The 13,220-nt window shown below is 41.8% G+C and overlaps 1 long non-coding RNA gene across 1 annotated transcript; it reads left to right on the plus strand.

The window, feature by feature from the left end:
• The first annotated feature begins 9,767 nt into the window (after positions 1-9,767).
• Positions 9,768-12,606, plus strand: LOC131401713 (uncharacterized). Its single transcript, XR_009217877.1, has 3 exons — positions 9,768-9,901; positions 9,999-10,090; positions 12,579-12,606. It is a non-coding gene; the product is annotated as an uncharacterized LOC131401713 (long non-coding RNA).
• Positions 12,607-13,220: the final 614 nt, after the last annotated feature.

Genomic DNA, 13,220 nt, shown 5'->3' on the forward strand with positions numbered 1-13,220 from the left:
GCATGTGGCCAGAGAGACAGAACTTCTGATAAGATGGGCTTGTTGGTGTCTTTTCTATTGTAACCTCTATCCTACATTATCTTTATAGCCGTCATGATAATAACTCCTTCCTGAAACAGATCTTTTTTTTAAATTCTTTAGGCAGTTTGGGAGGGGAAACTCAAATATTCTTCCTGATTTCTCTGAGTTCTTATTGTCTTCAGCTTAAATTATTCCACATACCAGAGTGGTGCTTCCTGGGGTAGCTTGCCCTGAGCACCATCACCATGTTCTTCCACCAATGAGGGTGGGCTTAAACCTGTAATTTCCCTAAAAGGCACCAACCGTATGTTCCGCTTATTTGATTATTTAATAGTATGGCTCTGTCCTCATTGCCAATGAAGGCTGTCTACACACACGCTTTAGCTTGCATATGTAAGGGGAAATGCAGGATGAGTTTATAAAAAGAAAAATTGAAAATGAGCACTGTCTTTAGGAGACGTGGTCAATCTGTTCAAGAACATTTTCTCCCTTGGTCAAGTGAGAAGCTGAAAGAGAAAATGCTATCAGCCTCTTCCTTGGCCCCTTATAGAATTCTGCATTATCTCAATTAAAAGTGTGCTAAAGTGTTTGTAATAAACTTGGAAATGAGTTGATGATACTGTATTTGCATTACATCACACAGACTCTCTTTCTTTAGGCACTATTCAAAACACTTTTTTGAACATTAGAGGCCAGAAAAGTTTTGCTTCTCTGACAGACTGTAGCTTTTAATCTCATGGACATGAAATGATAGAGAATTGTTCCCATTTCCCTTTCTACTTTAACCCTGAGTGATAAATTTCCAACTACCTTTAAAAACTGCAGGTCCTTCTGAAACACATTTTAATGTGCTGGTTTACTTTAGCTTCATTTCTTTGTTCTATCCTAAACTACTTTCGGTTTGATCTATGCTCCTTGTATTCCTTTTGTATACCTAGATCTTTAAAATCTGCTCTAACTTATATTGGAGAAATGTTGGATTACAAATCTTTCAGACAGCATGTAAACTCAATTTTTAGGGTTTGTACACAAAGAGTTTCTGCCATGTTTCTACCAGCTCTTCTTCCATATATTTTCCTCAAGGATTTCCTGCGACAAAATTGCCCTTCTTAAAACCAATCCTCTGTTCACTCTCTTGGCCAGTCACATTTTCATACAAAAATAAAGGACTGGATTATCCAAAGATGCAACAAGAATGATCAAGTGCTGATTCACACCTAGATACCCTGGTCCTGTTCTCCATGAATTTTAAAACTAAAGTTAATTATCTCTTTCATTTTGTCTCAATCTATTGAGTAACCTTGGCACTGAGCCCCTAAACTGGTGCACAGCTTGCTTCAGCAGACACAAAACTCTCTCTCAAATGCTTGCATTCATGTGATGAGTAGGTATTGTATTTATTTAGATCTTATTCAACAAAAGATCTTCATTGATTCACTCAAATACTTAAGTATATATTATGTGCCCAAAGGTCATGAAATGTTGGGGGTCTGCAAGGAAGACAGATATGTATAAACAGATAAATTACACTATTGAAATAATTTGATTTAAAGAGATATGAATAAAATGCCTTGGGACTCCAGGAAAAAGAACCACCATAGGTTGACCTACAACTAAGATATACAGCAATGTACTGGGGCTTTGAGGAAAAAAAAAAAAACATCATGGGGGTGGATAGGGTTTATACCATATAAGTAAAGGAAAATGAAGAGAGAGAAGATAAAGAGTAAAAAAGATAAACGGAAAGGTTTTGTTCTTATTAATGTTTCTGCCACCAACTTTTGGAGTATACTGCTTGCTGATGTCCTTTCTAGCCAGTCTTATCCTTCAGCCGGCTTCTATAGACTTCAAAAATTCTATTGTAACAAGTTGGGATTCTCCGCGCAGACAATGTCAAGTATGTAGGGAGCCAGGAGGTGAGCAAATGATTCACAGGAATCTGCAGCACATCTGCAGCTCACTGGTGGGGAGGGGCACCGAGGGGTCACCTTGGCCTTTCTTTCCAAGTTCACATAAAGGAGGGTCGGTTCCTTCCTCAATATATGAAGGTGGAGATGAACCTCTTTCACAGAATGGATTATGGAAAAATTAATGTGAAAGCCATGTAAAAGGCAGAGGAGATAGCACCATGAATCTGACGTAACTGGACATGTGAATTAGTAACCAATATAAAGAAGAGCTGAAGACAAGAAAAAGGGCTAAAAACAAGTTCTCGATTTTCTAAGATGGAAATACAAGTCTTTCTTCTTCCAAAAGAAAAAAGTCATTGAACCATTTCCTTTAAAATAAAATTGAAAGGGGCCACATGTTGCAAATAATGGTTTTAACCATGATGTCAGTACACAATAATGTGTAGCAATCAGCTGTTAAGTGCACTGCAAATTGTTCATTCCTTAACAATTATGTTACCAAAGTTTGCAATTGATAGATATATTTTAGTAAATAGTAGACTGTGTGCAAATCTGTCACCGTATTATTGACAATGTTACTCTTACAACTGAAAGTATGACTAGGAGCGAGAGGGTGGTGTGACCCCAGATTGCTAGAGTCACAGCAAGAAAAGTCAAGAAAGTGCCATCAGGTTATTTGGACAAAAGAATGCTATATGGGTCTTGGGTTTATAACAGATTAATTGGAGAAAAACAAGTCACTACAGTAAATTATTGTCTACTTACCTCAGTCACCCTCTCCAAGAACACATATTTTAAAATGAGACAAGTTATTATATTTAAAATTACCGGTTCTGGCATTTTAGAAACTACGTCAAATAATGAAGTAAAAACAAGGTTTAAACATCCTGGTATCAATTCCAACTACCATCTTTTACCAAAATAAAACTCTAATTATCACTAATTCACTTGAAATCTAGTCCTCCTCCAATATACAAAATCAACAACTTCAAATGTTTCATAATTTTTTATAACTTTCCCTAAAATTTTAGAAGATAATATAAATATATCTCTTGGAAAAGTTGAGAAAGATAGAGACACAAGGAAAAGTAAAGATGAAAATATTACCCTAATAAATGATGTAAAACACAAGATATGAACAACTGTTAAAAGAATTCTCTATGAAATTGATAATTCTACTATCTGTACACCTGCTTATTACCTATCAGTAATTTGATACATAAACAAATAGAATAGTGTATTTAATGGGATCAGTTCTTTCAGTTGTGTGTTTTTCCTTTTAAAACTACATCTGCTTTTATGTGCTGGCTTTATTTTCAGGTGGTATCACATTAGAACACCCTCATCTCTGAAGATTTTTGCAATAAGGAACTCTACCTTGGCCCTTGATCAACTGTACTCTATGATAAAATCAGAGCCCTACACGGAACAATGTTTCCTAAATCCTATCTCCCGTGCCTTGTTCATGTCAGGGAGTATATTCCACCAAGTAAACACTAAACAGTGTTTCAATAGCATGGGATATTAAAAGGAGGACATGCAGCGTTGTGTGTGCGACCCCAATCAGTGCCTCAGTTCAAAGAAGAAAGAGGTAAATGCACCCGTCCAGAGACTGGGATAAAAATAAGAAGTTATGAGACCGAGGCTCCCTCTGCAGGCCATTAAGCAGGAACCTGAAATAAAACTGTTGACACCATGGATCATGGTTGGTTTTACAGGGAGCTCACGAGGAAGTGAAGGACATTAAACAATTATAATAACAGCAGCAAACACTTCTACTGAGCCAAGCACTACACTTTTAATGTTAATTTTGTGCTTGAACATACATTAACACCCATAATCCTCAAAATATCCCGATGTAGTAGATGTTGGTCTTTCCACAATTATATAGATGAAGAGACTTGGTACAGGGGCTAGAAAACTCATCCAGGTTACACAGCTCATAAATGGCAGAGCCCAAGCTCAATGCAGTTATGTTATGCTCTTTTACTACAACCTCAAGTTAAGTCTCTAACGAGTATCTCCACTGGCAACTGCCAAGACCTTAGTAGTCCCTCCATGCAGATAGGCATGGACATGGCAGGGACCCGGCTGAGGGAGGTTAAAACACCCGAGGTGTGGTACAGCAGTTGCCGAGTGGCTTCCTCCTCTGACAGGGGCGAGAACACAGGCAAAAAACTTGGCAGCAGGCACCAAGCCTCTTTCCTTCGCAACTAGTCCACCACGAAATGGACCTGGAGCAGGAGGATGAGTGAATAAGCCAGACTCCTTTGAAAAAAACAGGAGATATGCACCAGCCTTCCTATCGCCCTGGGCGTGGCACATGCGCCCTCATGCAGAGGGCCTTACGCCTGCCCTCCTTGGCGGATTTCTCGCCAGACCATGGCCTGGGCACTAGGAAGCCCAGGTCTTCCCACCACTGGAGAGGAGGCAGACACCTGTCACATAAAACAACAAACACTGCATCATTTTAAAGGTTGATTTGAAGTATATGGAATCTGAATAATGTTTGGAAAACTATCTTTGAAACACTGTTTTCAGTCACAAGTATAGTATATCTCTCCATTTAATCTGAGCTTTTACATGCTTTGTATCTCTTTATAATCTTCTTCATATAACTAATGTGTAGTTCCAATTATATTAACTACTCATCTTAAATAATTCATTGCTCTTATGAATGGAATAATTTTTTATATGTTTAAACTAATTCTTGGTCATATAACAATATTTTTGATGTTTCATATAGGAATCTAGCTTCCTTATACATTACTGCACTTATTTACCTGTTCTAAACTTTATAAGTTATGTCCTACTAAATTAATAGATTTTCTCTTCTTCTCTAATGTTATTTACCTCTTATTCTTTTGATTCTCATTTTTTCATGACTGTGGTCGCCAGTGCCACACTGAATCACAAGTGTTTGCCAGGAGCATTTTCATATTCTTAAGTTTAGCATAAACATCAGATAAATTCCTTGTCAGGGCAGAGCAGGCATCTAAGGGAGAAAAAGTAAAAACGTGAAGGGGAATCATTTCTGTCTGGAAATCAACAGACTTGCTACTTTTGGTTGTTTGGAGCTGGAGATCTTATGACAATGTGGCCAGCTGAGAATCAGAGGATCTTTCTGTAGTCCCAGGAATTAGTCTTGGTCAAACCTCTCAACCTCTTTAGACCTCAGTTTCTTCACCTGTAACATGAAGAGTTGGACGAGTCTTTTTGAGTTCTGAAATCCAGTGACAACAAGATACCCTTCACCCAGATGCACTTGACAGAGACCAGAGAGAATTTCCACTTGTCTTCTTCTGCATCAACATTATTATCCATATCACCCCTTAAAGACAAATCAAATGTCTACTTTCGCATGACACTGATAAAACAGGTTCCATACCAAATCGCTGTTCATTGGGATAACAAATCTATAGTTAATTGTTTAGAGGTAAGTATAGGGATGGGCCCTGCTAGAAACAGCAATCAACGGGCCAAAAAATCTTGCTTTATTTTACAGAAAGGCTGTGGAATCACTCCCTAATACACCAGAATGCTCAAGTACTTAGAAAGTATGAAATAAATGGGAACCTTGTATCCATGGTTATGAGCTAATAAGGATATGATTTTTAAAATTTTGTTAATGCCATTTGCCTGCTATGGGGCTGTTCTCTGGTGAGTAAAGAGCAGATGTATTCAAGGCCACTTTCATTCCTTTAATAAATATTTACTCAGCGCCTACTTCTTGCTGCACGATAGCAGTGATCTACCCTAAGAGCATTTATATTCTAGTAGGGTGACACAGACCATGAACAGAAAGAGAATCTTGAGGTGATCAATAATGTTACATATACGTCAAACTTTTTTCATTCTGGACTATTTTTCATCCTTTCCCTTCTTTGATTGTTTACCAGAAATCTAATCATGGACTTGAAAACCCAGAAAGCATTGGTTCCAAGTTACTTCTCGCAACACCCCTGTTTCAAAGACGTAGATTTTATCATCTGAGAGTATGTCTCTTTAAGAATAAGTTCCTATGAATCAGCATTATTTCATCACTTTCTTGTGAGGACCGATGGTATTCTGAAGGGGAAACAAAATATCATATGGGATTTATACTTGAAATGATGTATCCACTCTAATTGTGTTATTTAATGTGGTGTGATTTGGGGCAAGTCAGTTACTCCTTCAGAGACAGTGGTAATAATACCCTGAAAAGCATTCTATAGAGATTAAATGAAACAAAGTATGAGAAACTGCTTTGTAAATTGCAAAGCAATCTATTTAAGCTTATTTTTTCTAATAATATTTTCATTTATCCAATCCTTTTTGACTCTACCAAACCTGCCTAGACAGAATTTTATCATTTATTCAACAATAATAATGGGTCAAAATGGTTGAATATTAGAATTTGCATATGGTTCAACTTAATAGGTCATCACAATATTTAATTTGATTATAATTACAGTTAAATTTTTCATGATGCCTTATCATGTGCCAGGCACTTTCTAGGCATCTCACATGTATTCACTCATTTAATCCTCACAACCATGCCATGGAGACAATACTATTAACCTCTATTGTATGGATGAGGAATATTAGAGGTTATATAATTGACCAAGGTCACACAGCTGGTACCCAGGCAGTCCACCTCCAAAATCTCTTTTAGGGATCCATTAGATGTTGTTGCGCTTATGTTGTAAAAGGGTCACCCTGATTCCTGGTTGGTGAATGGACCAGAGCGGACTAAGGAAGAAAGCACATGGCTACTGAAATTATCCAGGCAAGCAATTCTGAATACAGGATTTCCTTCCTTTTTAAGGCTGAATAATATTCCATTGTATAGATGCCCCAGATTTTCTTCATCCTTTCACCCACGGATGCACAATTAGGTAGTTTCCATCTCTTGGTTATTGTGAATAATATTGCAGTGCATTTTGTCAAAGGATTTCCTGGCACTTAGTGAGTTTGAAAAAATTCTTCTTATACACATTAGTTACTGTAATGAACTACCTTTCTAAATGTCTAAAGCTCAAATATTTGTCATTCTACAGAAATACCTTGCCTAATCATGATTTGTGTTATCAGTTCATGAATGATCTAAGATTTGGTACAAAAAATTGTTATAATGGCCTTTTTTGCATGTATTCAGGAACCTTGCATAATATGGGTAGTCCCTGATTCTTGATTTTTAGTAGAGTTTTCTAGTAAGCCTTTAGGATAGGAAGTATCTTCCTAGATGTGAGGCAGAGAGCAGAAAAATAATAAAGTGATTGTTATATTTAATTATATCAAAAGAAAACTGTAGTTTTGCTAAATTGTTTTTACACAGCCTTTGCTTATTTCTAAGAGTGACACATATCATTTTATTAATGAAAAGAAAATTCAATAAACAATTTTAACATAAAACAATATCTATTGAGAACTTATATGAAAATTTTAGCAATATGCTGTCACCAGTTTCCTCATCTGCAAAATGGAGATAGATAATACCATCTTCCTTTTGGGTTGCTGTGAGAAAACTCAACAGTAATGTATGTAAAATGCTTATCACCATGTGGGTTGGAAAGTGATGCCTCATTCACTTTTCCACCGGGATATTGACAGCTTTTTTAATGCATGAAGTCTGTAATTTTCAAAATAAGTTCTACTGTTGTAAAGTGAATCCTTTTTACAAATTATTTGTAGAGTTAGATGATCACTTTGGAATACAAATTCAGGCTCCCGTGTGTGTGCGTGTGTGTGTATGTATACGCACATCTCTCAAATAATACTCCAAGCCTTATAATGAAAAGCTACCTTCCCCATTCTTGACTCTGGTTCCAAAAACAACAACTTTAAATTTCTGGTTGAAAATCTATATTTCTAAATTAGCTACTCATACAGCTTTTTCATTTTTCAGATTTTGACTATTTATAGTTGCTTTCTTCTTTGAAAAAATCAGCATGAAGAGTTCTTAAATATGTTAAAAACATAATTCCCCTTGCCCAATATAACTATTTAATGAATTAGGATAAATCAAAATTCGATCTCTACTGTTTTATGACATAAGTGTTTACCATTTTATAGCATATGAATCTTATCCAGAGATGTGCTACGTCAGATAGTATGAATACATTTTCTTTCTCACTTTTTCCTTTGACCTTTTAAATGGTAAAATTCTCTTGTTTCTTTGTTGTCTTCCTATGGATTCATCACTGGTTCATCTCCTTCCACCAGAAAATTAAATCTCTTCTCATTAGCTTCTGATGCATGAGACAATTCATGGGCTTCAGGTTTTGCTTGGGGACATCCCTCTAGGGCTTGAACATATACACAGTCCCACATATACACATTATGTCTGGAAGGATAGAGCAGGAAAGGATGTTTATCTCTGTGCAAAAGTAACGGGAGACAGTGGTAGAGTGAGAATATTTTATTGACTTTGCACCACTCTTTGAAGTTTTCCTATACATGCACCTACGACGTAGGTCTCCCTCCCCCCAGATTTTTAAAATTAAAATAGCGTTATATCCTTATCTACTGGCTTGGAACAGAAAGTTGTAGAGAAATGTGAATATATGATCCAATTTTTTAGCGAAATTAACAGCAAATGCACAAAAAATTTAGAATTCTAAATATGGGCACATCATTCTATGAGGCTGTGTAAAGGTGGGGAAAGGAATGAAGAACAGCTGCTCAACATCCAGCTACCTGTACATTTTAGGGGTCCACAGAAAGCCTTGCCTCCAGCCCCACCCCTGGAGCTGATTTCCTCCCCCTGTGAAGTCTGCCTGAATTATTCCAGCCACAAACCCTCCTCTTCCCGCCCCTGGAACTGGTCTCTGCCCACAACGTTCGGGTCTGGCTCCGCCCACAGCCTGGACCACGCCCACAGCCTTGTTCCGTCTCATTGCCCCGCCCACAACCTCGTCCCCGCCCACAGCCTGGTCCCGGATCACTGCCCCAACCGCACCCTTGTTCCCGCCCACAGAACCGCCTCCCAGGACTGCTGTAACTCACAGAATTGTCCCCGCCCACAGACGGCCCCTAGAACTGGTTCCCGCACAATGCCCCGCCCCTAGATTTTGTCCCTGTCCCTGATGCTGACCCAGCCCGCTTTCCAGCTTCTCACTCACTCTAGAAACTAGACACCTCCCCTGAGGCTGGGCTGTGCGGCCTCGCCCCGGCCGCCTCCTCAACCAGCAGCCCCAAAACGTTCGTCCTCCCAGAACGCCCGCCCGAGACCAGAACTGGAAGCGCGTGCGGCGCCTCGGATGGAGCGGGCGTTCTGCGCGGTGTGTTCCGTCTTCTTGGCGCGGACAGCATTCCTGTGGACATTCACCCTCATGGGCGGGGCTCGGTGAGCTGCGGGCTGTCCCGGCTCCAGTTGCGGTCCAGGGAGGGGACTGGGCCAGGGGAAGCCCCGTCAGGGCCCAGCGTCCCTCCATCCTCCCGGAGCCCCATTTCCCCTGGGGCTGTTCGCTCAGTGCACCCGAGGCTGCTGTTCCTCCTGGCTCTGGGCGCCGCTGTCCCCTCCTCAGAGTCCCCGTCATCGTCCTCCGTGTGATTTTGTCCCCAGAGGGCTTATCCGTGTCTGCAGATGGTGTTTGGGTTGTTACAAATGGGGCGCTCCTGGAATCTAGAGGGGGAGGCAGGGATGCTGCTCAGCGTCCTCCAGGGCCCAGGACCGCCTGACAGAGATTTATCCCGCCCCAAATATCAGTTGTGCCGAGGTTGGGAAACCTGCTCCAGGGCCTGAAAATCTCCCGAGCCCTGAAAGAAGTGTGGAAATTGTTGATAAGTCAGCGAGTCACTTACAGGGTCCCTAAATGACAAGCTTGTTTAAAGGGTCCAGAGTCACGAAAAAGTCTCTGTCCAGCCAAGTGAGTTGAGTGACTCAAGTGCACACAGCACGAAGCTGCTTTCTCCCATCTCGGGGAGCAGCAGGTGGCTGGATAGGAATCGGGAAAATCCAGTCACAGCCAACAGTTACAGTTAAATCAGTAAATACAAAAAAAGAAAAGTGAATGGGGTGAACTTTCCAACCAACACCCTATAAAAGGCCTCAAAAGCTTGTTTGCGCTTTTTTTCCCCCCTCAGACACGAAAAGCATCCGTGGAGATCAAGTTTGAGGTGAAAACAGGCTCAGGGTCCACCTGTCCTCGCTGATCCATGGATTTCTGTGTGACCAGGTGAGTACCCTGTGGACCTGGTACCAAGAGGTTCCGGCAGCCTCCGCTGTGCAGAAGACCTGCCAGTGGGCTTTCCTGGGTTCAGGTTGTGACCACATGGAGTGACTGAGAGTGAAGGTATCTTGAGAAATATTGTTGATGTTTGATTGATGGAAAGATGGTAAGCTGTGTGTGGTTCTGTGTGGTAAATATTTCAGTAAGTACAGTTATATGCAAATAAAAACACATGAAACAAACGTAAATAACTGCAAAAGTGTATTATAGTAGAAAATATAGATTTACTTGCATTGCATAATACTCAAAAGTCAGGATTTATATATAATATAAATACAGAAACGTTTTGCGTGTGTATGTAGTATTAGAAGACATCCCATGAAATATTAGCAGGGATACTCAGTAACATTCCTTAGACCCATTCAATTTGACTTCTAAAGTCCTATAAATCCTCCACAAAAATTTGAAATAAAGGAGCATTCAGGGAAAAAGATGATTTGAACTTCTTTGTATTAATAACAAATTTAAAATTGAATTTGCCAGTAGCCAGATTTATTTTGAGCATTTTTTTCTTTATGACATTTCAAATCATTTGGAAGAGTACTAAGCAACACTGTAGATTGAAGGGAAGTGCGCTAGTCTCCAAAATACTGTCCTCTCCACCTTGCCTTCTAAAGGGAATTAACTTTGTTTCTTGAAACTTTTCTGAAATAACAGTCTGGTGATTCACGTTGCAGAGAATCTTGTTAAGTAATTTTGTATTTAGTTGTTGGCCTCTACTAATTGTGTGTGTATGTGTGTGTGCCTTTTTCATTCTAGCTTTCCTGTGATGTTCTTGAGGGAAATGTGTGCTTGTCATGCAATAGATAGTCTTTGAGTGTATAATTAATGGTGACCAACCATCCTCGTTTATTCAGGACTGTGGGGTTTTCCAGGACACAGAACTTTTAGTGTTCAAACCAGGGCAGTCCTAGACAAACCGGGATGGTCCCTCATCTCATGAGCCAGGCGCTGGCCCAGATGCATGGGGACCTGGAGAACCAGAAAGACCTTGTCCCACCTTTATGGAATTTATATTGTATTTGGGAATTTGGATTTTGAAAAGTTAATGACGAGAGTGATGTAGGAGTTTGGCACAATGGGAATCAACCTGTGGGGGCAGTGAAGCCCTCATGAGAAGGACTGATATTTAGCTTGAGAGAGGGAGTTGGGACTGGATTTAGCTGGTCGGAGGGTTAGACTTGAGTGAGGGTGTGGGTGTGTGTTCAAGAGAGCGTTTCAGGCAGATGGACCGCATGAGGACACCCCTGAAGCAGAGAGCCTGGTGTGTCCATGAACTGAGAAGAGGGATGGCTGAGCCGAGTCAACACAGGGGGAGGGGTGTGAGCCACACTGGCGAGGGGGGGAAAGGCAGGACCAGATCAGGGGTGACTTGGGACTCTGTTCTAAGACCAGTGGGAAGACTCTGGAGAGATGCGAGTAGAAGGATGATGTTATTAGCGTTTGGTCTAAGCATGTGGGTTAAAATGGACTTCATGGTTAAGAATGAAGACTTAATATGCAAGATGGGAGGTGCTGGGAATAAGATTAGGAATAAGATGATTGTTCCCTAGGCCTGGGTGATGGCTGTGGAGTAGGAAAGAAGTAGAAAGAAAAGATCTTGGAGTGTGGAACCGAGAGAACATAACGGTACTTTCTTGCCTGCATGTGTCAGATGGCACAGGGCACTGACTTTTCTCCTCGCTGCTGTCCGTGCAGACCTGCAGGTGTTCCCTCACCCAGGTATGTGTGTTCACCCCTCTTTGCCACTCACAGGCCCCCCTCCACATCCTAAAAGAAGTCAGGCCTTACTTGTGAGGGGGTTGTCTCACACGGGCGACAACTAGGAGAGCCCCTGCAGGCATCAGAGCAGCCCCTTCCGCATCTCCATCAGCCTCCTCCCTTCTCCTCTCTCGCTTTCCACACCAAGAATGACCCCTGCTCAGTATTCCACATCCCCATGATCTTCCTCCCCCAGGCTTGAGAAGGGTGGGGCAGCCACTGTGGTTGACATCATCTGCACCTTCCACTCTGACGCCCGCAGGTCCCAGGCTGGACAGAGATTGACTCTACTGGGAGCTGAGCCATGAGACCCAGTGCATCACCCACCTGGGCTCTTTCACCCTGGACGGGGACAGCCTCTACGTCAGTGGTGAGGGGCTGTGCTACAGCCACACTTTCTCTCTCAGTTGGAGTTCTGTGTTCCCTCCGTTGCTCTAAAGTGAGCTATGATCCATCTCTCTATCCTCTTGGTCTGGGTTCAGTCTTCTCATCACTGTGTGATCACAGGGTCCAACCACCTTCCATCTCGTTGCCTTCCCCCTGAACACCCCTCCACTCATCCCCTCTGCTTTCCCCTCTGCTTTTCTCACAAAGGTCCCTACATCCTTCCTCTCCCTTAATTCTTTATGTTCACCCCAACTCTTGCTCAGCTCCTCTCGCCTTCTCTCCACAGGTTACACCTATGGAGCCGTGGCGCCGACTAGCAACAGTGAGTATTCCTGGCCCTGATCTCCTATGTCCCGTCTGCATTTGGGGTTGGGGAGCACTTGTTCTCCTTCACCTGCTATACTTGGTGAGGGAGGCACATGGAAGGGCTCTAATTCATCCATTCTCTCCCTCCCGGGTTCTGGTGGAGAGTCCCAGCACAGGGTGAGAAAGCCTTAGACACAGATATGATATCCACCACATTCTGACCCCACGTGGTTTTCACTTTAATTCTCCTAGAGCCCCACACTTGGTCCTCCTTTTCCAGGTATCCCATCCATCTTCCCATTTTTCTGCCTGTCTATCTGTCTCTATTCCGAGTTCAGTCTCTCTTGTTCACTTATCTCTCTCTCTTGGGCTCCTCTCATCCACAGGCTTGCTCATCCCTCTGCTCACACAGTCACCCGTCCCCTCACTCTCATTTATGTTTCACCTGTGAATGGTGGTCCTGAGACAGCCAGTGCTGGAGCCAAGGTGAGCCTGGGGGCTCTTCACACTCTGTCCCTCCCTGCTGACAGCCCTTTCCTCAGCTCCCGAGCCCACCACCATGTCCCTGCATACTTGATCATCACCTGTGCCACCAGAAGCCACCACAGGTATCTGAGGGTGC

The sequence above is a fragment of the Diceros bicornis genome, assembly GCF_020826845.1.
Source record: "Diceros bicornis minor isolate mBicDic1 chromosome 13 unlocalized genomic scaffold, mDicBic1.mat.cur SUPER_13_unloc_1, whole genome shotgun sequence".
Classification (NCBI taxonomy): domain Eukaryota; kingdom Metazoa; phylum Chordata; class Mammalia; order Perissodactyla; family Rhinocerotidae; genus Diceros; species Diceros bicornis.